Below are 24,178 nucleotides of genomic sequence, written 5' to 3' on the forward strand. Positions count from 1 at the left end.
CTGTTCTAAGCAACATGTAGCCATAATTAAATGTGAAGAGACACAAAATCATACTGCAGGTATATTATGTCTTCCTTTTGCCACCATCATGAGCAGCCATTGGTTTTGCACCTGGAAAAATGTCTCGTTAGTTGTCTTTAATTCAGAGGTACCACTCTTCCAGCTCAGGTGCATGGGATGAGACTCTGAGTCCAATTCCAATTCTTAATTGGATGCTCTGGTGGGTTGTTCCAAACTTTTACTATCTTTTGAGAAGAAGGAATTTACCCAATGCACAGATCTATCCCAATGCCTTTACTAGCATGTACAAAACCCCAGTGTCACTGCAAAGAGCAGTCAATGGGATTATGACATAAATATAAGATGCCTAAAAGGAACCGTACTTCTATCGATTACAGTCTCCACTGCCCCTTCAGTCTTGGCTCCTAAATCCCAGATTAATGTACTTCCTGCCCATTGGGCAGTGGCTGATTCTTATGTCTAGTGCAGGCTCCTAGCGACCATATAACTTGAGCCTCTCCCTGAGCTCTGAGATTAGGCTCTGTTTGGCTGGCTACTTCCCTGAAGTGGCAGCACATGCCTTCTTCTGCAGCCTGAACAGTCTGTCTCAGATCATGCCCCCCTACTCCGATGGGAAAAGAGTTGGCAGCAGGAACTAGGGATGGGTGGGGGTGGTGAAGGCAAGGCCAATCTTCACAGCAGTGCTGTCCATCAGTGGCATAGGGCCCAAACAGATGTAGAGCAATACGAGGTGCTTTCTGTAACACCCTTTCTCCTGTCTCTTCCTGGCAGCTGAGCATGCGGCAGCTACAGCATTTCTAGGCACACTGTTTGCTTTTCAATTTTTTTTCTCTCTTTCCAATAGAACTACTCAACTTTGATTCACAGGAGGTAGAGCTAGGCCCATGCCCCTGCCAGTGAAGGGCTGGTCCCTATCGTATATTCTTTAGTGCTATCATTATAGGTAAATACTCAAAGCTCTGTGGTTAAAACCCACCTGGACAAACAGACATCTCTTATTTAGGAACTTAAATATGGCATTTTTTGTCTTACTCCTCTTGAATTGTCTTGACTCCTTACCCTTAGGTGTCTGGGGCTGGATCCCAAGCTCATTAATGTCAATTGGAATGCAGCTACTGATTTCATTGAGCTTTGGCTCAGGCCCCTGGTGAATGGGAGACTTTGCTGTATTGTACAATATGTGTAATTCATAGGAAGGCAGGCTAAGGAGTTATAATAATGGCAGTTAGAGTTGCTGGACTTTTCGTCCGAGCATTCCTGGACACAATGGCAGCAGTTTGCTGATAATCTGTAAGTCAATAAACAAGCAGCAGTGCGCTGATTCATGGCAAGAGAATAAGGGATAATGACTCTGACTATTAACACTTCAATCCATTCCAACTCTGACAATATCTGATGGCAATTATTTTTAAAATGACCTCTGCTGAGTGCACACCTGCAAGAAAATAAATGTGAGCTAATGCACCACATAGATTTGTATGGGGGTGAGCTCAAAAATACCTAGTACAAATTGCGGACAACAAAAAATAAATAAAATAAAGCCAGTTCTGATAGCATTGCTTAGAGGCAGACTTAGGTAAGTAAATGCTTTTCCAGTGCACTTCAAGCATGAGCTACAAGATGCCCTGCTATTCCAGCGCTGAAACTACAAATAAAGGAATAAGATTGTGCACCCCTTACTCTTAGTAGCGAAGACTTACTCGCACAGGCATTCCTGCCACCCCACAGAAACAAAAAAAACTACATGAGTGAGTAAACGCTCACCAGTGTGATTAAGGGTTGCATATTATAGCCTGAATTAATAAAGGAGAAGAAGAGTGGAAAATAGAGTATGGTGGAAGGTGGTTTTCAGTGTGTTCTTTTGGGGCGGGGGAGGGGAGGAGCAGAGCCTTCAAAGGTAAGCTGCCTGAGTCAGCCCAGCATTGCAGCCATTCACAGGATAACAGATGCTTCTGGACATTGCAGCTGAAACTCAGGCTTCTGGTTACAGCTGGGAGTGTCTGAGGCCTGGCAGCAAAACTGTTCATGTTTTGTATTTAAGCAATATCTTTAATTTGAAGATATTACAAGTTGTCCCTGTTCCTCATTCTGTGTCCAATGCAGAATAGAAGCCAGTTTATGGTATTTCCTGCTCATACCTCTTCCAGATTCCACAGCAGGGCTTTGCAACAACCTGAGCAGAGTTCTCAACAACCTGAGAATACACGCCAGGTGTTAGGCTATCCCCAGTGCATGCTGAAGAAGCCTTTGGAAGGTTAGTGGCTAGCACTGCCTGCCTCCCTTAAACTCAGTGGTGTGGGTCCAGCTACCACCCAGAGGAAAGAAGTGGGTGGACAGGGAAAGGAGTGATGGGGTAGAGTTGTGGCCACAGGAGTGAACACTGTTTCCTCACTATCACCATGGAGATGAGGGTGCAATGTAGCCTCAGGCAGGATTAATTTTCCACAGTAGGATCTGTAAGGGGGATCCATAGGCAGCCCTGGGCTGGGAAAACCCTGGTAGCAAGTCTCCAATGTAGCCCATCTGTCAGGGAGTGAGGGTGGTTGCCTGCAGGAGTCACACAGGCACCTTGGAGGGCAGGGCCTACACATAAATTAGCCTGGCCTGCTGCACATCTCTCTAGATTAGCAAGTTTTGTGGACCAGACCTGTAGTCTTTTCTGCTTTCCTGGTGGAATAAACACAGAGGAATTCCATGGGTTTGGTTTCTGGGTTTGTCCCTCAGTCCCAGGATCACCCTTAATGGAAGAAGTGTCTCTTGTGGTTCTTGAACACTCTCTCTTCCTGCCCTCGTCACTCCCCAGCTACATCATGGAGTGGTGTCGAACACTGAATCCTCTTTGCCTTGAGAAGGGCTACACTGATATGAGGAAGTAAAGTGGAGGAAAAGTAACTCTTCTCACAACCTCCCTCAAGCCAAAAACTCCTTCTGTCATAAACACAATTTACGTTTGTGAGTTCTCTCACCTATTGAATTTTCAGAACACTACGCTACATAAAATGATGGTAGCTCTCCCCACCTCCCACAGCTAAAGGGTCAAACAGAAAAACATCAAAGGCCCTTCCTGTCCCTCAAATCAATGAAGCAATGATCAGTGCAGAAACTCCTTATGAGAGATTTTGCATTCTCCTCCCCCGGCATGCATACTGAGGATTGTTATGCAATGACATACTATATCATCTGACTTCTTCACCACCCAATCATCATCCAATGGAAATACTCTCCAGGTGGAAAACTGAGTCCAAAGAAGGTTGGCCTTGTGGTTCTGGCTAAGATTCAGGAATCCTGTTGTCTATTTCTAGCTCTGCCACTAATTTCCTTTGTGATTTTGGACAAGTTGTTTGATCACCCAGTTTTCCATCTGCAAATAGGGGTGATCCTGCCCTACCTCAAAGCAGTGTTGGGGGATAAGTTCACTGTTTGAGACACTCAATGCTATGGTGCTGAGGGCGGTATAAGGACATAGGTAGATAGATCGAATATAGTTGATACAAAACAAACAAAAATGGCAGATAACATCCTGTGTTCTACATGCATTTCTCTTTGTTCTGTTTTCATTATTTCTGAATATTTCTTTTTCTTTCTTTACCTTGTGCTGGTCTGAATACTCCACACTGCAGTGACCAAAACTATTCAGTGGGTAGGTTTGCTTGACAGATTGTGGCATCTTATGATTGGTTGTTAAACTCCTTGGGATCTTGGCTGGATTGTTTTCATTTTTTTTCCTCACAGGCGTTTCAGGAGCACTGTAGAATAACAGTCTAGTCAATACTAATTCCTTCTGCATTTATTAATATTAATTACCCAAAGTTAGTGTTAGTGTGTGGGATGCAGTGAGTAATGCCTAAAGAATCCTGTTGTTTAATCAATGCTGAGCTACAGTCTATTTTAGTGGTATTGAAATTTGAGTTGTGAACCTTTGCAGACATCAGCATTTTGTTTCATCTGGTGTAAAGCTCTATGACGGTAAGTGACTCCTAGCTGAGGCAAAGCCTTCTGCCTGGGGCCCCAACTCAGCAAAGCAATTAAACACATGCCAAATTGTAAACACATGGTTAACTTTAAACATTCGCTTAAGTCTGTCCCTGTTTTTGTAAAGCACTTGAATATGTATTGAAGGTTAAGCACATGCTTATCTGTTTCGCTGGATCAAGGGCTTTGTCAGGGATAGGCTGGCTCCCGGGGTGGTTCTACCTTTGGGACACCGCAGCCACTGCCTCACTCAGAAAAATGAAATCACGTACATTAAATGTACTTTTATCCCACATCCGTGTACCATTCCCAGCTGTTACATTAACAGACTAGAATTTCCATTTTCTGGACGAAAGATTTGTGAATGAGCAAGCTGCTCCTGTGACCGAGAGTGTGTCATGCACATTCCAGAAGAACCCCCCAAATAGCTGCAGAAGTAACAGATATTTTGCGGTAGGGCACTAGTGTTCCCTTGCACAACCCAGCAAATACATGGAAGACTAACAGACACTTTCAAAGGTAGTGCAGTGTTTTCAGACTCTAGGAAACTCTCTAGCACTTCATCACAATGTTGGCTTGTTGTGCCAAAGACAAGAGTCATCTCTGTGGTCAGCACATTATTCACAGGACTGATTATTTCTGTCAGGCAACCACAGATATTCCATATGACACTCTTTCACTGGGCCTGATGCTAATGATTGGGAACTGTGGTGAGGTGTCTGAATTCAAGGTCTGGCTCAAGCTGATAGTAACCCTTGTTGAGATCCTGTTTTGAGAATCCCTGTATGCTTCTCCACTGAGGCATTAGGTTCCATGGCATTCTCATTTAATTGCTGCATTTGGACGATACATGTTCACAGTAGTACAAGTGGTTTTGTCCTCTGAAGACTACTACAACTGAAAATATCAGCAAGGTAGCTCCATGGACTTTCTCAGAAGTGTCTTGCATTCCTACTCCTGGTTCTATAACTCTTTCTCAATCATTTTTTGGACACCTCTGCTCTTGGGCTAAAGGTATGATAGTTTAATCTATTTGTAGAAAAGCCCTTTGCTTTACCCAAGCTTTAAATATGACATTGTCATGGATTCTGCGCTGCCTGGATTGATTCTTGAATACTGTATCTTGATCAGGTTATTGTGACGATTACTACATTCAGCTAATTGATTACCAGGTTACTTGGGAAATGCACCCATGAAGGGGGAGGTGGATTCTAACATATCCTTCTCAAGTAAACATTTGAGACAATGCAAGAGCCATTCGCTTTGATGCTGTGGCTTGCCCTCTAGCAGAGCTCACCAAATTGGACTTACTGCCCAAAACCAAGCCCAGAAAATGGAGAACAAAGGGAGATGAAGGGTTTTTTTTGAGACGGACACTCAGATTTCTAAAATGTAGGGCTCTGAAGAAAGATGGCCTGCCTAGGACTCCAGGTAAGTTAGACATGCGTTGTAGATCTTTTTGTTTTAAAATCACTTTTCACTTATGCTGAGCTTTGTTCCTTCTGTTTAGATTAAACAATACCTTGTTTTAAGAGGGTGGTATTGAATCACTGTATTCATTCACCACTGGTCACTAACTGCTAAAGAGATGAACAGCAGGGACAGAGTCGAGTAGGGCCTGTTGGGGGGTAAGCATCGGTACACACGGTACTGAAACCTAATACCTGGACTCAGAGTGGGAGAATGGTGGGATTCTACTCCGGGAAGGTAGTTGCATGAGGTCTTTCTGGGGTGCACCCAGACCAGAAAGGCTTCAGAGATGCAGCTAACCCTGTAACTGTGACAACGTATCTGTTTTCAACATCTGACAGGCTTTGACTTAAAAGGACTACACCATGACGTTGACTAGCCAGATACATCTGAGGAAAACTCTCTCCAATCAATAGCATTTCACTCATTGTTTCATAAACTTTACATTCCTGTGCTGCTAAGAGCATTTGCAGTGCTCCACTGGTGGCTTGTTTTTATTTTATTTTTTTGAAGTGTGTGCGTGGAGGTGTGAGGCTCATCTGAAAGAACTGCAGTCTGCTGGCAAGGTGGGTCACAATTTGAACCCTAACTTCACTAATGTGCACATTTATATACATGTTGGGAGACCCCCCAATTCCTTAAGAGTGCTATAGTATCTGGTCATCAGCAGGTTAACTTGAGGAACCCGAGACTTTTGTCTTTGCCTTTAGACTCAAGTTGTATTTGCTTAGTGTAACCAACTTTGCTTTACTGTAACATTAATGACTTGGTCGAGGCAAGGAAGAATAATTGAGTTCAAGTACTTTGACCTTTTTTTTTTTTTTTTTACTCTCCACTCATATTTTAATCTCCATATCAATTATGTATTACAGGAAGCCAGAAGCAGAAGTGTCGGGAAAAACAGAAAAGAAATTGCTTGAACATGCAGGATTCTCCTGAGCCAACTCATTCCACCATTATGTTAAATACACTTGTACAAGGTTCTTCTTGTCTCATCGTTTTATCCTTTAACTGTGGTTTAGTAAAAGAAAAGAGTAGAAAAATACCACATGCTGCAATGGACCTGTGTCTTTCCTGAGGCTATTACATTGTTCCATTCTCAGCCTATTGGACAAGCTAGTGAGCTTTGAGACCATTTTGTACTTCTGTGTAGTCAGATCTGCTGCCATCTCTCCTCCTTTTCTCCTCCTCCATAATAACACAGGTGGCTCATCTGTGACAAGAGGAATATAAAAAGCAGTAACACCTGCAGCATTGTGCAGCTCAGCAGTCACTTTTCATAAAACTCATGGCTGCTCCCTAAGAGAGATCTAAATTAAAGTTCAAAATCAATCAAGCCATTTCTTTAAGGGGTGCATTTTCAAAGTGTATCCTGTGTCAGAGGGGTAGCCGTGTTAGTCTGGATCTGTAAAAAGCAACAGAGAGTCCTGTGGCACCTTTAAGACTAACAGATGCATCCGACGAAGTGGGCATTCACCCACCAAAGCTTATGCTCCAATACATCTGTTAGTCTTAAAGGTGCCACAGGACTCTAGCAGTATGCAAACTGCTTTGAAAATTCATAGGCCAAGAGCTTGGTCTGACTCCCATTCATGTGTATGGGAGCATTTCCATTAATTTCAGTGGGAGTTGGATTACTTCCTAAGAGGGTATGCTTCCAAATTAATAGGACATATTTGCACGTGTACATGGGAGAACAGATTATATTAAATGCAGTAATTTCTTTAAAATAACTTTTATTCTATACACAGTTCAATGTTAAATGCCACTTCTTGCATGTAGCTGGTACAGTAATGCTATGTGCCAGTATATACATATTTGTGCAGCATTGCTATACATGATTAGGCCCATAGCTTAAGCTGGATGTACACCAAACATCCACAAGGCTTATCTGTTATGTGTTGCTATTCTTTAGGATTTGCATAGGACTAATTGTCTACTTTAATTTTCTGGGATGGGACAAGCCATCTTAAACAAATGTAAATGTAAATACCCATATACGTTTTTTGCTGACCTGCACCTGGTGTATCTTATTTAGTGGAGTCTGTTTATAGACTTTATTTAATAGCCTGACTTATCCAAAAACCTGGGTTTGCCACATGGGACTAGAAATCACCCCTTAACAACCTTTCTTGAGGTATCTTGGCACTTGTTCATTTCTGTGCAATGAAATGGTCAATGCTTTAAATGATACTCATGTCATATAACTTTAACTCTTTAAACAGGTGGTTGGGGGAGGGGAAGAGAGAATTGTTAATGTGCATGGATCTCCACCTTCCCCTGAGGAAGGGTGACTTGACAGCCTCTGAGATGCATTTCTCCTTGTTCTAGGGCAGTTCCTCTACAAATCTGAGAATCATGCTTGGGGAATGGCTAGGAGGGGTAGGACTTGGGGTGGGGTGTGTCAGGGGTGCACATCATCTGTTCCCTGGTCACTAGTGTTAAGTCTGGAACTGCAGCCTAACTTTCTCTGTGCATGGAAACCTGTGGAGGATCTTGAGTTATCTGCAGGGTTTTGTAGTGGCACCGTCCTCCCCATGGAATGGTTTGGGGGGAACTGTGTGACCTCAGGGACCCCTTCTGTGGGTTTTTCTGCAGGTGTGAGCAATTCCCTCTAAACCCTCATAACATAAGGCCTGATCCAACCACTAAAATCATGGGTTGATTTCAGTGGGTGCTGGATCATGGACTTCCTACATTTTTACGCTATTGTGTGGACAGCCTTCTGCAGCCTACTTGGCAGATGCTAACGTAACTATCCTGTAATCTGCACTGTGCTACAGGAGAGAGAAGTTGCAAGCTACCCTGCTGTCCACAGAAACACTTGGTACCACTGATCCAGGGCAAATGTAAGCTGACGAGCAAGAAACGAAAGCCGCGGTAGTCCATTACTAGTCGCCTGAGCCATTCACTGCCTCTGTTATTTGATTTTGAGTATGACATTCTTGTATTCACACTGCTTACTTAGACATCTAGTCTCACCACCGTGTTAACACAGAGGGCTGCAGTGTGCACACACTGAAGGGAGAATACAACCCTGAAAATGCATTGTGTGCCTGGTCCCTATTCTGTGTGTGACCCATGAAGAATAGTAGGCTTGCTCCACAGCTAGTGTATATTGGCATAAAAGTTGACTTCAATGGCACTATGTTGATTAATACCAGCTGAGGATGTGGCTATGTTTAGAGCTTCAGAAATAGTTGCAGGAACCAGCATAGTGAGTCTGAATTTAAAGGACCTCACAATGAGCCCTTCTTGTCATTCCTTCTATTATGTAACTTACTCATGTCCAAAATGACAGTGTGGTTCTCTTTGGGGGAGAATAACTTTCCCATTTCAATTTTGGTTTCTTCATTCTCCATGATATGTTTATGAGTTTTTCCAGAAGATTACTTCTCAACAGAAGACCCTGGTATCTTGGGTGAAAGTCAGTGGGTAGAAACGCAATCTGGTAATTTGCAAGGGGACGGGGTATCAAATTACCCAGCTTGCTGTAGAAAATAGTCATTTTTATTCTGGACTGTGCTTATCTATTTTTGCAAGTACATCACTTTAGAAAGCTACTTGCTCAGCTAATCTGTAACTGTCATGGAAATGTAATTTTTCCCTCCTCCAACCCAATAACAGGCACCTGGCAAGCTTGCTTGTGCACCCGTGCATTCAAGTCTAGCAGTTTCCATGGAAACCCATCAAGCTGTCGCACTAGTTTTCTAACATGCTGCCACTTCACAAACACAGGACAGGCTGTTTTGCACAAAATTTTCTTATAATGTTATTTTCTCTTTCCTCCGAAGACAATTCAGAAAAGACCGTGTCTGCAGAATGGAAGAATTACTTCTTATTCCAGCAAAGCAGTTTCTATAAATCAGAATATAAAAATGGAGGCTTTCACAAAATCACTCAAAAATAAATTTTAAGCAATTGAAACCAACCTAGAGATGGGAAAAATGGAAAGCCCCATCTCAGATTATTAATGTTTGCACCCTGATTTCATTGGCACACAGTCTCTCTGAGAACCTGTCACCCCTGCAGGGTAAATGTATGAATTCCAAATCCAAGATGAGGGACATGGCTGTCTCCATCAAGAGACTCTAATTCCAATACCAGTCTAAGAAACTTGGCTCCTCCTGTTTATGGACAGTTCAGAATTCAACCTGCAGCCTAAGGTGTCCATTGGCTCCTTCAGGAGGCTCCAGAATATCAGCTAAGCAATAGGAACAAACCTGGTTCTTTTCTTGTGGAGACTTGTGAATTCTGGCCCAGTCTGAGAAACCTCGCTTCTCCTCATGGAGATTCTTCATTTGAGGAATAGTCAGGTGTTAAAAAATCTGCTCCAAGTCAGAGCTCAAAAACTACTCCAGCCAAGTGATGACAGTGAACAACCATAAATATCTTGACACAATCAAGTTTTGAATTAATACAGTGATTGTTCTTAAAAATTTCTTCCATTTTGAAAGTTTCCACCACTTTAAGAACTTAAGAACGGCCATACTGAGTCAGAACAATGGTCCATCTAGCTCAGTATCCTGTCTTCCAACAGGGACTGGTGCCAGATGATTCAGAGGATGTGAACAGAACAGGGCAATTTATCAAGTGATCCATCTGCTGTCATCCAGTCAGAGGTTTAGGGACACCCAGAGCATGGGTTTGCAACACAGACCATCATGGCTAATAGCCATTGATGGACCTACAGTCCATGAACATATCTAATTTTTTTTAAAACCCAGTTATATTTTGGCCTTCACAGTATCCCCTGGCAATGAGTTCCACAGGTTGACAGTGTGTTGTAGGAAGAAGTACTTCCTTAGATTTGTTTTAAACCTGTTTCCTATTAATTTCATTGGTAACCCCTGGTTCATGTGTTATGTGAAGGGGTAAATAACACTTCCCTATTCACTTTCTCCACACCACCTGTGATTTTATAGACCTCTATCATATCCCCACAGTCATGTCTTTTCTAAGCTGCACAGTCCCAGTCTTTTTAATCTCTCCTCATATGGAAGCTTTTCCATACTGCTAATCATTTTTGTTGCCCTTCTCGGGACCTTTTCCAATTCTAATATATCTTTTTTGAGATGGGGCAACCAGAACTGCCTGTGGTATTCAAGCTGTGGGTGTACAATGATTTATATAGAGGCAATATGATATTTTCTGTCTTATTATCTAGCCCTTTCCTAATGGTTCCTAACATTCTGTTCGCTTTTTGGACTGCCGCTGCACATTGAGCAGATGTTATCAGAGAACTAGCCACGATAATTCCAAGATCTCTTTCTTGAATGGTAACAGATAAATTAGACCCCATCATTTTTATGGGGATTGGTTGGGATTATGTTTTCCAAAGTGCATTATTTGGCATTTATCAACATTGAATTTCATCAGCCATTTTGTTGCCCAGCCATTCAGTTTTGTGAGATCCCTTTGTAACTCTTCACAGTCTGCTGTGGACTTAGCTACCTTAAATAATTTTGTATCCTCTGAAACCTTTACCATCTCACTGTCTACCCCCTTTCCCAAATCACTTATGAATATGTTGAACAGCTCCCAGCACAGATCCCTGGGGGACCTGCTATTTACCTCTCTCCACTGTGAAAACTGACCATTTATTCTGAACCTTTGTTTCTTATCTTGTAACCAGTTACTGATCCATGAGAGAACCTTCCCTCCTATCCCATGACAGCTTCCTTTGCTTTAAAGCCTTTTGAGAGAGAACCTCTACACTTGTAGAACTGGTAATATCTCTCAAATGAGTAGAAACTTTTTTGGCCTGATTCTCCTCTCACTTATGCAGAGTGTAACTATTGATTTCAGCAGTGTTACTCCTGATTTACATTGGTGCAAGGAAGAAGGGAATCAGGCTCTTAAATTCATCCCTGGTAATATAAATAATGACCGTTAGTGAAATATGAAATTTAAATCAGTGTCTGGATTAAAAGAAAGTAAGAACCTACTCAAGAATCTAGGCAGTGATTAACTTCTAATGTTGATATCAGACATAGGATTAAAGTACAATAATATACACAAGATTGTGTTACACAATGGATATTTATAATTGATAGCAGATAAATCTGGAAACCAAAGGACAGAAAAGTTTTATCAAGGGTTACGTTTTAGCAAAGGAACCCTCAACTTGTGTAAAGCATACAATCTATGGTTGAATCCACTTAATATCAATTTGCTTAATGGAAAAGTTTATCTATACCATTTAGCATTTAGTGCTAATATGCTCCTTTAATAACAATTGATAATAAGCAGTTTCCCATTTAACGCTAACTGAAAATCACTCGTCTCGAGCTCCAGATAGCACTTAATGTTACTTATTGCAAGCAGAAACAATGGATGTAACAAGTCTTGTTACCCCACGCTTTACAGAAAGTGTAAAGTAAAGGACTGCTCTTCAATTTTTATTAAAAGTTTTATTTAACTGATTATTGAAAAGAACCAATGAGAGAAGGCACCAAAGGCGTTAAAGCTTGGCTAACTGCTGTGAAAACCATGGACTAGTCCAGATGATTTAGAATCACTGCATATTTGTAGGATATTGTTGTGGATTGGTGTGGATGGGTGACAGGAGGTGAGGATCCTAGCCTGACCATCACCATCTCCAATCTGAAGTTAGGGCTCACTTTAGTTCTCACCAGGGCAAGTGGTCTTGATTCATTGGTCTGCTGATGGAGTCTGATGGACCCAAATTGCTTTTAATGTCAGTTAGGCATAGTGCTGTGCAGCAGTGGAGAATTCTACTGACGGTTTGATATTATGATTATTGCTTGTCCATGACAACTCATATAATGGCTCCTAAAAAAACTTGTCTTCATGCACCAACCTCATGGGGCTTGTTGGTGGGTAGATGACCTGTGAGAGACTAAATATATGGAGTTAGAGGTTAAAGCACAGATGGTGGCTGACAGATTCAGAGGTCAACTGAGGTGTAATGAAGGGGATATTTATTCTATCCCATACCTGATGTGGAGGAAAATAAAGTGTTTTTTCTCCTCCTTTATAGCATCTGCTGTCATCCCGTCCCATTGTTCATGATGATCATTAATGCTTTCTCAGGGAAACCAGAGAGTTAGCATTCCTCACACGAGTGGTTGTTGTGCCTTGCCCAAGAAACTGTCTGTTGAGATTTGTGATCTAGCTAATGTCATGTCTCTAGAGTTCCCTTTTAGGGAAAAGTTGTTGAGAAGGTTGTGACAGGCAATTTTGGAAGGCTCTAGAGCTCTAAAATGGTGATTGATACTATGGACTGTGAGTTGACTTGACTGCAAATCCTTGCATGAGTCAATGGCATTGCTCTTAAATGGTTCCTTTCTGCCTTTCTTCTCAGAAAGCTCAAAAATGGTTTTTCTGCCCAAACAGTTCTATCTTGTGGGGTTCTATAGAGTTCTGTTCTGTCATCTCTTATGTCCTATGTGTACATATGGCTGTGGTTGGAAAATGGTAAGAAGTTTGTGCTGCAGAAGCCTCTCTATGCTGATGATGTGGAACTGAATTCTTTTGCCATACTCAGATGGTGTAATGTCTGAGCTTCCTCAGTGCCTGGCCATAATATGGACTTGGATGAGGGTAAATTGAAGAATTTTACTCCTGGCAAAACAGAAGTGATGCTGGTTTGCTGGGAGTTTGATTTGTCTTTCAGTGTGACTTAGGTTCCTAAGCACCTAAGCCAGTTTTGAAAATGGGACGTAGGCTCCTAAGTCACTTAAGCGCTTTTGAAAATTTTACCTCACTATACTTTAATGGGTGTTACTTCTAACCTGGCCAGGGTTGGGTCATAAATATTTCTTCGTCTCTTTCTTCATTTATGTATCCATCTGTATGTATGAATACTTGTTAGTGTGTGCTGGTGCAATATAATGTTCTCACTAGCATATGTTTGGTATAGATGTATCATAGCTTCATCATCTGCAAGTAATCTATCCATCTATCTAATCTCGTGTCAGCAGAGCGAGTATCATCTTATTCCCACTGTATTTCTCAGCCATCCCTTGCACTCTGCCGGATTTGTAATTCCAGCTTGCCGTGAGTGTGATGATTATGTTTTCAGTGCGTTGGCTGGTTTATTTCAAAATGTGCAATAAGTCAATTGTACCAGTGTCTGTTTTCTAAGTGAGGCAGAGAAACTCTAATTGCTTTGTCAGTGGACTTGTGTGCAGCTTTTTCCAGGGTGTTTCTCTTTGCCAGCAGAAGAATGTCCTTTTAGGAATACTTCTTCCCCAATGTAGAGTACCCTGTATTTTTGCTTGGTGATAATTAATAACACTGATGTGATTAACCTTCACTATGTTTCCTAACCTCTCCAGCAAAGAATAACATCATTTATATTGTTAAGGAAGAAAATTATGGCACAGTCTCTCCCAAAGGGAAAATGGGTTTCTGGCACAATTCTCAGTTCTCTCCCACAGTGAATATAGCCTGTAGCAGCCTCTTATAAGGAAACCTAATTGCAGGGGAGCGAGAAGCCTTATGGATGGAGCTACTTTGCTGTCTGCCTGACTTGCACAGGGAAGTGAAAGGTTGAATTCAATGATATGCTAATGATGATGAGTCCACTTTGGACAGTAACTAGAAGGGTCACTGCCAGTGATGGATCATTCTACTTCTGATGCCTGCTGACACTTTATGTCTATATTTCTGAGTCAGTCTGAGGCATTCACATGCTAGTGTAGCAGCAGTGGGTATCAAAGCTGTTGATCTCCTGTGTTTGCATTGATAATTCATCTTCTCCTATAAGCTTTTGACAAGCATGAAATTTTGAAAAGGCCAAATTTGGGGTTTCATGAGATTACTTCCTACCTCTGCTCTGACACTTATGCAAGTAAGATACTAGTTGTACGTGTTTTGCAAGACCATTAAAGAGTGGAGGCCTGGCAAGTCGTTATTAGTACACTTGGGCAAATAATTGACTTAAAGCAAAAAATTTTGAATCAAAGATCATTATTAAGGTTGTAAAGTCAAGCACTGAAAAGTTAAGAAATACTAGAATTAAGGTTGCCTGTGCAACTGTATGGCTTGCTCTGTGGGGATAGTACACATGCATTCTAGTTAGATGTAGGAGTTGTGAGGGGATAGAAAATGCTCAGTTGCTCTCTGGGGGTGGTGCATGCATGGTATGGATAGTACTAGGACCTGTGAGAGCCTGGAACATGCTCAGCGAGGATAGAATCTTCAGAGCTTTTAACTGTGAAACTCTAGCAAGTCTCTATTGAGCATGTGTGAACTGAGATTTTTTTCAAAGGTTTATAACTTGGCTACATTTGGTCAGCTTGTTATTGAGATGGCCAAAGGCATATTTCTGATAAAACGCCATCCCCTGCCAAACTTCAAGTCCCTGCTCCAAAGCATGGAGGGCACTAGAGCATTTCAAAGAAAAGGTCTCAAGAATTTTTTTTTAAATGGGCAATTTATTTTTCCTTAATCTCATTCTTGGAAATGGTTAATAATAACACTTAATAATAATTCAGGTTGAGGCAGACACCTAGCATGGAAAATTTTAGTCCAAATGATTAAAGTTGGTAAAGTTATAAGCAACTGAAAACACAGTCTTATAATGGAAAGTGTTGGATAACCTTAATAGTAGGCAGTGCTACCAGTTTCATCTATAACAGTGTCTGCTGTATGCTTTTACCTTCAAACAATCCATAGCATATTACATATAGCTTGCAAAACCAAACTCAACCTAGGAATAATTTATCATGCTTTATCTTTAACAGTTTGCAGACTCTTGTACCATATTTATATCAGTGCAATTCTTTTTCTCTCTCTTGATTTCTCCTCTGGTTGTACAGTATGTCAGTTTAGTTTTTATTTATAATTGTTTTTTAAACACTTGAACAACAGAGTCAGAGCTCCTACTAAAGAATCTCATAATTAGAAACAGGCTGTAATGTATTATGAATTATCCTGTGCACATTGTAAACTATTACAATCTTGGGCATTCGTGCTTTCTTAGCACTTTGAGGCACGTAGTAGTACACCAATAAGCCTTTCATACTTTCAAGGTCATATTCCTGTTCTGTTTCATCCTAAAACTGTTCAGGCTTAATCACTCAATTAAATTTGTCTATGACTCAAAAATTTACAGAAAGAAAGAAAGAAAGAAAGAAAGAAAGAAAGAAAGATCTGATTAACTTTGACATACTGGAGTGGATGATTAGGAGAAAGTATCTTATTTTGGAAAGAGAAAGAGACAGTGTTTCTAGCCAGCCACTTTTAGTGGGGAGAAAACATACCTTTTCCGAAAGGCGAGGTCTCTTCACATTGTGAGGAAACAATCTGGCCCCAATCCTGGGTTCTATTAGGATTGCTTTGCACTGCTCCACCATCGAAATGCAGCCCTCAAGGCAGCATAGCCAGCCCTTGGAGGAGTATCCAAGCTTAGGAGGCTCTTCTGGCATCACAGAGCTACCATAGCAACGCCTACACTATACTGCTCTGTGAGGCTGGTGTAGAGGGAATAGTTGAGATAGGTGTGCCTGTGATATCCCTGAGCGCCATCAATCCTCAGCAGATATACAGGTCTGAGCAAATGGAACTGTTAGATTACCTCTAGAGAGGCCTTGTGATTGTCAGTGGAGAACCGGAATTTTGACTATACATGGTGAAAGGCAGGCTTCAAAGTGGATGTTTACACCGCCACTCAGATTTGGTAGCATTTTACACTCACTTTGCCCAGGTGTGAATAGCTATACAGGGCACAAGGCAGTGGAAAATTGGGCCCACAATGGTCTAATCCCACTTTTTCCTCTCAGTGCTGTGTGTGTATTTTTTTTATACCTCCACAAATCATTAGAAATGAAGATGTGTAGTTTTACATCTCTGAAGATTTAAACAAAGACAATATCTAAGATCACTTATTTCAACGTCTTTAATGATGACACACAGAGGCTGATGATCATCTTGAATTAAATTGGCTACTCTCCATAAAGAGAAACCCCATCTCCTCTCTTTAGGGGTTTCCCACCATTTGTCGTCATTCCACTGGGACATCTCAGACAACCTCTCTTCCTCTTCAGTAGAGAAAAGCAAAGTGACGGCTTCTGGTCTGCAGGTCCTGTGCTGCCGCACACTCATTGACGTGGGCCAGAATTCATAGAGGCATCACTTGTTATTTCTTCTGTAGGAAGCCAGTAGCCCTGGATCTTCGATGACCCCACTAAACATGCACACCTCTTTGGTTCTCACTTTGGTTTTGGATAGCGAGGCTTGAGTTGGAGAGGCCCCCTCATGGGTTCCTTTAGTTCTGACAGATAACTAATTTTTGCAGAGCTATTTCTCCTTTCCATCTAACTTTGGTACTTATATCCTCCCATCACCATAGGATTTGCATCTTTAGCATAGGATATTTATTTAATGTTAGAGCTGGTTGGAGAAAGGTGAACATTTTTGGAAACAATGGAAGATTCCATCTTTTTAAAAAAAATGTCATGGAATCTTTTCATTTTTGAGGGGAAAAAATTGTTTCAAAATTTCAATGTTTCATTTTGGCACATCTCAGTTCATATTTTTCTCCTTGGTGACAAAAATCCCACTCTTTAAAAATACCAAAATGAGCACAAGGAAGTAAAAACATGAGGTAAAGTGGGAGAAACCCATTCTCTGGTGGGGAACAAGGGAAGGAAGTTATGAAGAAGTGTCATTTCCCCCACAATTTCAAAACAAATAAAATTCAAAAAAACTTGGGGGGTTTTTTGTTTTGAAAGTTCATCAGGAATCAATGAAATTGTGTCATGAAAAGTTTTAGTTGTTGTTGAAAACATATATTTTATTAAAAAAAAATTCCAGTGAAAAAATGTGAGACTTAACATGGGGGAATAGATCTATTGAATCTATATTGAATCAATATTGAATCTATTTCCCCATGTTAAGTATTCTCACACCGTCTTGTCAACTGTCTAAAATGGGCCATCTTGATTATCACTAGAAAAGTTTTTTTTCTCCTGCTGATAATAGTTCATCCTAATTAATTAGCCTCTTACAGTTGGTATGGCTACTTCCACTTTTTCATGTTCTCTGTATGTATATATATCTTCTTACTGTATGTTTCATTCTATGCATCTGATGAAGTGGGTTTTAGCCCACGAAAGCTTATGCTCAAATAAATTTGTTAGTCTCTAAGGTGCCACAAGTACTCCTGTTCTTTTTGCGGATACAGACTAACACAGCTGCTACTCTGAAACTTCTAATGGTGAGAGCAATTGGCACAATGTACCAAGGCTTGAGGTGGATTCTCCATCACTGGCAACTTATAAGTCAAGACTGGATGCTTTTTCTAAACTATATGCTCTCGTTCAAAGAGGAATTAATTCAGGGATGTCCTGTAGCCTGTGTTATGCAGTTCAGACTCGATGATCATGGTGGTTTCTTCTGATTTTACAATCTCAGAATCTGTTAGTAAGACATTGCTCATTGAAGTGTCAGTGAGAAATGTTCTGTTGGTTCTCACTAACAATAATACAAATATCTGTTTCTTGCTGTTGTTGTTTTTAGCATCTTTTTCTCAGCCATGCTGATACCATGCATTAATGAGAAAGGACAATCACCAAGAAAAATTTGCTAAACCTTTGGGATTGATTCCTGATGCTGCCGGTGTAGCTGCCAGTTAGGAATGTGTATGAGAAAGCTGTAAGCAAGTGTTATCCCAGCCTATTAGGTATTGCAAGAGATGGATGCCTTCTGACAATCACCCTGCTGGAAGCCTGGCAGCTCAGAAAACCCCAGACAGATAGCAGCAGCAGCAACGCACACAAGAATTTCAAATGATGGCAAAATTTCTCTCGTTGCTGTGTCTGCTGCATGGATGTGACGTATTCCTCGCTTCTTCAGAGAAAGCAATCATTCAGAAAAGTAAGGGCTAGAGTGCGTTCCAAGGATACAGCCAATAGTAAGGAACATCCCTGGGCAGTAGGGAATTGCAGCTCAGGGAGTCACACTACTCGCCTTTTTCCAAAGGAGGTAGTAATTTGCTGCCGGCTTTCACCAGCAACAAATTACTTCTCTGCATCCCTGCTGTGCTTTGGCTCAGCTCCACTGAGTGGTGGATTGTAGTGTGTGGGTGAGGGGGAAACTAAGCCTCTTCACATTCTCCTCTTCCTTCACTGCTGGCGTCTAAGTAGGCTCCCAGCGACCTTTATCCATGTATGCCCAGACCCAAGGACTGGGTAACCTGCATAGGGACAAGTGGGCTGGTCTTACTCCTTCTTACGCTCCGGTGATGTCATCAAGGCTGGGCTAGAATCTGGCTCTTCATGTATCAAAGCTTAGATGGAGCTGTGAAACCAATTTCTTTCTATTTCACTCGTCCCCATGTCCGAAACTTTGGATGGGCAAGGGAATTCTTTGAGTAAACACAATGGCAATAAAAAAATTAAGTGATTTGTTGCTGTTGATTTATAGAGCACTTATTGCCCTTTCAATTAAATGAAAGGGAGCTTTTGCTGTTGTTAAAAGTAAATATATGAGTGCATACTTTTAAGAGACCATCCAGTAAGAACACTACAGTGAGTCCTGTGAAAAAATAAATATTGTCAATCCTTTGAAAATTGTAAGTGAAATATATTACAGACTAGGCCAATGTTGATGGTATTTTATGTGAGGCATATGGATGGCACAATGTAGTTTAAATATGAAATACACTGTAGAACTGTCTATTTTAGTGAAAAAGAAACAGGCCGCCTAGTCATATTAAATCATTTTCACACTCCCAGATGGCCATTTGAGGGGGAGCAATGCAATTTGCTGTTGCTAGAAATAATTGCTGTCAATTATTTTTGCTGACTTTTTACAAGGTTGTGGATGTAAGCGAAAATTAATTCACAGTGAATATCTCCAGTTCTGATATGCTGCATCAGTAAATGAATTGTTATATGAAATTATCACTTGTGTTAGTATAACCACCCTCCTTCCCCATCACACTTTTGCCAAAGGTATTGTTTCAGGTACCTAGCATTTAATTGAGCATTTTGATGACTCAGTTGAATGACCATCCTTCTCAGTGATTTGAGACAAACTTTTTTCAAGGTACATAGGAATTCTATCTATCAATAATCTAACTAGTTTTTAGCTAACTCTTCCAGTGAAAATTAATCTGTTCATTAGATTTCACTTTTGGATTCCATAAATTCACTTACTTAGTCTTAGCATAATTGCTGTCATTACCATTATATGTCACAAGATACCATGACATGTCATAACATAACCAATATACTTAATAGAATTATTGGGGGCTATGTCACAATGTCTTAAGAGGTATTTGTCTCTGTATTTGGAAATCTGCTTCCTGTAACAAATGGACTGCAGCTTGCCTTTTCTAAGTAACATTTATGATGTATGACAAGATTTCATAACACATCATAAGGTGATTCACAACTTCATCCTCTCGATAACCTGATGGAGTGTTATCAACCAAATGTCAATTCTCTAGTTTTGGTATCACATCTGCGATAATTCTTCTCGAAGCTGTCAGGGAACTGGCATAATTTAGAGGTGACATATGGAGGTTCTGAAGGCAACTGTATGCACATAGACAGTCAAGAGCCATAGTGAAATGGAATCTCAGGTGCATTATGGAGTTTTGCTGGGCGATATTGAAATAACTCTTGACCGCTAAGGTGCCAGAGCCAAGAATGAATGAAGTTCATTTGTTATCATGTCACTGATTTATTTCAAAATAACCTGTAGGTCAGCTACAAATGCCCAACTAATTTCTCCAATAGGGTGACATAAATGGCTCTGGCTCTAGACTGACAGTAGAAACAAGCTCTCCCTTCCCCTGCCAGCATTTCTGTGGGCAAAACAACAGACAGGGCCAAGGGAGTGTCTTGTGAATTTTATATTGCTGAAAGTTTAATGCATAAAAATAAAGAGGCACAATCAGCCAGATGCATTTGATCTGATAGAAAAGAGAGCAAACGCACACACCCAAGTAAAAGGAAAACTTTTCTGATCATTTCTATTCTTAAATGTTCTATTGTCTCTATTCCACAGTAATGTCATGCCATCCAATCATAGCAGTCCACAGAGGCAGGAGTGGTTAGCAAGTATGTTTTCCTTTTTGCCATGTCAGTAATAGGGAGGATCTCTAAACCATCGACAGCGGGAAAAGAAAGGGAGAATGCTATGTTCTATGGGCCTGACTGTGCCAGTCCCTTAAGAGGGTGGGGAAGGGAGCTCACCTCTCACATGAACTTAGCGAGGGTCTCCCACATTTCATTCCTGCCTATATGCCTTCCTCTGTGGGATGCCAGAGGCTCACAGTGCTCCAGAGAGGACAAGTAGAGGAACGGATGATGTGGGTTTTGGCCCCATCCCCCTTCTTATGCACTAGTCGAGAGGAAGCCAGGTGCACTGTGGCAAGGAAAAAGGATGCAACATTCTCTAGGAAGGTGTAGTCTCCATTGCTCAAGGACTCTGTTGGGTGAGGGATTGTGCCACCTGAGAAATGCACTTTCCTACTCCCCCCCACACCCGTTTCTGTATATGGCTGTGTTATATCATGCCAGGTAGCCCCAATATCCCTCCGTCTGGTCAGTTTGAGGAACACTTCCCATTTTTTCAAAGAACAGTTTCAATTGGCCCTCAAGTGCTCAAGCTCATTGCATGAGCTCATAGACCTTACTGTGATGAAAAATGTTCCTGAAAGTCCATCTAAATTTTACTTTGCTGGAACTGAGCCTGGATGAGAGAATCCCTTAATAGCCCATCAATTTAAGTGTATTTATTGTGTCCTTGTTTCTAATTAGTACTGTATTCCCTAAAAGTGGCAAGCGCTATTACACTCTTTTTTGGTCTGCTAGTATTATCTGTTGTTTGAGACATCTGACCAGCACCAGTAGCAGAAGACTCAAGTCAAACATAGAGGGAAAAACTTGTTAATGCAGGTGATTAGTGCCTTTCACTTCTGGAGACCTGAGTTCAGATTCTGTCTGAAGGCACAAGTGAAAAAGAGTCAGGCAATGAGGGGTGGCTGGGGCTTCAAACTTCCGTATTGGTGTACATTAAAGTACTCTGTAGGCCAGTATTAGATTAGTGACAGCTTCTGCTCCAGTGAAGCCTAGGTTTGAAATGCATGGGTGTAAATTAGAGCAAAATTTGACTCTTTCAGGCTGATTCACCACTGTTTTGCACCTTGTGTCATCATTTATATATACTTGTGAAAAGTGAGTGCGAAATGTCACTATACTGATATATGTAGTAGCATTTTACACAAACTGTTTACGTAGGTGTAAATAAGAAGACAAGATGCAGGGCAGTGGAGAATTTATCTATATTCAGGTTGCTTAGTCTGAGTGCTACAGAGTTAGGAAATCTTGGCTCCTTCGTTCTCCTTGCACTTCCTGAACTGATGAGATTGGTCTATGATGATGTAAGAGCATGGCCTCTTTGGAAGGGTGAAATATCCACCATGGGGCACGTTCTGTCAGTTCATTAATCAACAAAGAACTCATTGCTTAGGCAAAATGGAACTGTTAAAGTTTTCATGATTGCTTAATGGAAGGGACCAAAGAAAAGCCATCCAAAGCTCATCAGCTATTTGGGATTTGAATATGCATACATTTCTGTTCATAATTAATGCAGCAGGACACGCAGGATGAGGAGAGAAATCACAGGTTCTTTAGTAAAAGATTTTCAGATGAGTTGGGGCACCCTGTTCTGTTCTGTTTGACTGTCTGCTTAAGACAATAAAAATCCCAAAGGATCCTTGAGGAGATGTGTCACAGGGTCCTTTTAGATATCTCAGTAATTCAAAGTCAAACAGAGAGAGGGAGAGTGCAAGTTTGCATTTCTAGGCTAATTATCAGTTTATAAGCATTCATTAAATTGGTTATTTGATATAAATCCGGTGCTGTTTTTTTCTTTTTTACTTAAAAATTTAAAGCTCCATTAGGACTGGAAATGGAAATACATTTTAATAATTTGTAAATTTCTAGAAAGCAAAAGTTACTCAAGACCATCCGGTACTTCAGTAATAGAAACATAAATATATATATATTTTAGCTTTAAGAATAATTCAGGATCCATTTTGCAGGGCTATTAAAGCTTGTTGGTTTGGAAAGCTGATATGTCTATCCAGGGAGCTATATTACTTTGGTCAGAAAAAAAACTTTTATTGGAGGAGCCTTCAATCCCGGAAATCCCAACCCCTCCCCCAACTCAGCCCTGCCTATAATATTGAGTAGTTAAGATCCACATTTAAGATCCACAGGAAAGAACTTGCCAGAAATGTGTGGAGAGGGTGTCCCACATTCCTACTTCCTGTCAAAACTGATCACCCCCCCCCCACAAAGTCACTAGTTTATGTTCTGTTAGGGTTTGATCCAAATCCTTTGATTTAAATGAGAGTTGGTCCATTCACCTCAATAGGCTTTGGCTCAGACTCTTAATTCCTCCTTAAAACCTACCTTTGCCGTGATGTCTACAACTCACTACCAGATAAAAGCAGACAAACTGGCCACACCTATCTGTGACTACCACGATCACTGTGACTATGAACTTAAGGAAACAGACCCATGCCTGTTTCCTTTTTTCCCACCACTCACCTACCTATGGGTCTCTTTATCCACCTTTTACATATTGTCTAATCCCTGGATGCTGAATTTTCTATAGCAAGGCCTATGTTTGTGTTATTTACTTGTACAGAGTCTGATGCAAGGGGGTCCTTATGCACTATGAACTCAATTGGAATTAATAATATTAATAAAAGGTAAAAATTTCAACTTCTATTCCTAACTAATTTGGAAGCAGAAAACCTGGAATTCAACTGTTTGGGGGGTAGCCTGCTCCTGTTCAGAATGTTCTCCATCCCTCCTTTTGAAGACATGCTCCTGTTGGAGGATTTTCTCTCTGTCTTCTTCAAGAGCCTAGATCAGACCTGTTAGCCCTTGAAGGCTGCTTCTGATTAACGGGAGTTGTCCTCCCACACCTTTGATAACTGCTTCTGGTGAGGATGAGTGAACAGAAAAAAGAAATACCTAGAAATGTCAGAAATACACTCTTCCTTGTGATATTTTAATAAGCTTGAAGCTTATGGTAATCAAGAAATTCCCTCCTCTGGAAATGAAAGGGGGTTTATGTTAATCTGTTGCGACACTGATTGTTTTTCCAGTGTGAAATGATGGATCTTCTGTGTAGCTGTGTGATAGCAGCTACACACTGTGTCACCTCCTCGCCAAGCCTGGAGACTTGGGAATGGATTTGTGTGAGGGATAACAGGGAGCTATTATCTCCTTATTTTAGCTGTCGAGGTGTCTTTAACAGACACAGTATTAAAGGACATTCCTTTTCCCCATAGATTCATCTCTAGCAGCCACTTGCCATTCTGTGGTTTCCTGAGGCACATACACCGATTTATAGTACCAGCCTTCCACACTCATGAAGAGACGTTAAAGTGTGGAGTTAGGGCTGGTCAAAAATGTTTTGTCCAATTTTATTTTTTTATGGGATTTTTTAACTAAATGAAAATTTTCATGGAAAATGTCTGCTTTATTTGAATGGTCCCTTGAAATATGTGTTAACTACTTATGCTAAACAATCTGTCCCACCCTGTATTTACTGTGACATTCTTCTTCAGGCTTGGGAAACTTAATCAGAGCTCCAAGTAAGCTCAAAAGCTTTTCTCTCATCAACAGAAGTTGGTCCAATAAAAGATATTACCTCAGGCACCTTGTCTCTGTTTCCTTGGCAACTGTTGATTATTATTTTTTGTCAGAAAAACAAA

The 24,178-nt window shown here is 41.0% G+C and overlaps 1 protein-coding gene across 2 annotated transcripts in view; it reads right to left on the minus strand.

Moving 5' to 3' along the window:
* Positions 1-1,701: 1,701 nt before the first annotated feature.
* The window catches only part of CHRM2 (cholinergic receptor muscarinic 2), a 176,843-nt gene continuing 154,366 nt past the window's right edge, over positions 1,702-24,178 (minus strand). For both annotated transcript variants that reach the window (XR_010592287.1, XR_010592288.1), the window contains one exon: positions 1,702-6,676. The gene's annotated coding sequence lies outside the window, so the exon portion shown is untranslated. The remainder of the gene's footprint in view (positions 6,677-24,178) is intronic.

Source organism: Chrysemys picta, chromosome 1 (assembly GCF_011386835.1).
Source record: "Chrysemys picta bellii isolate R12L10 chromosome 1, ASM1138683v2, whole genome shotgun sequence".
NCBI classification, from domain to species: Eukaryota; Metazoa; Chordata; order Testudines; family Emydidae; genus Chrysemys; species Chrysemys picta.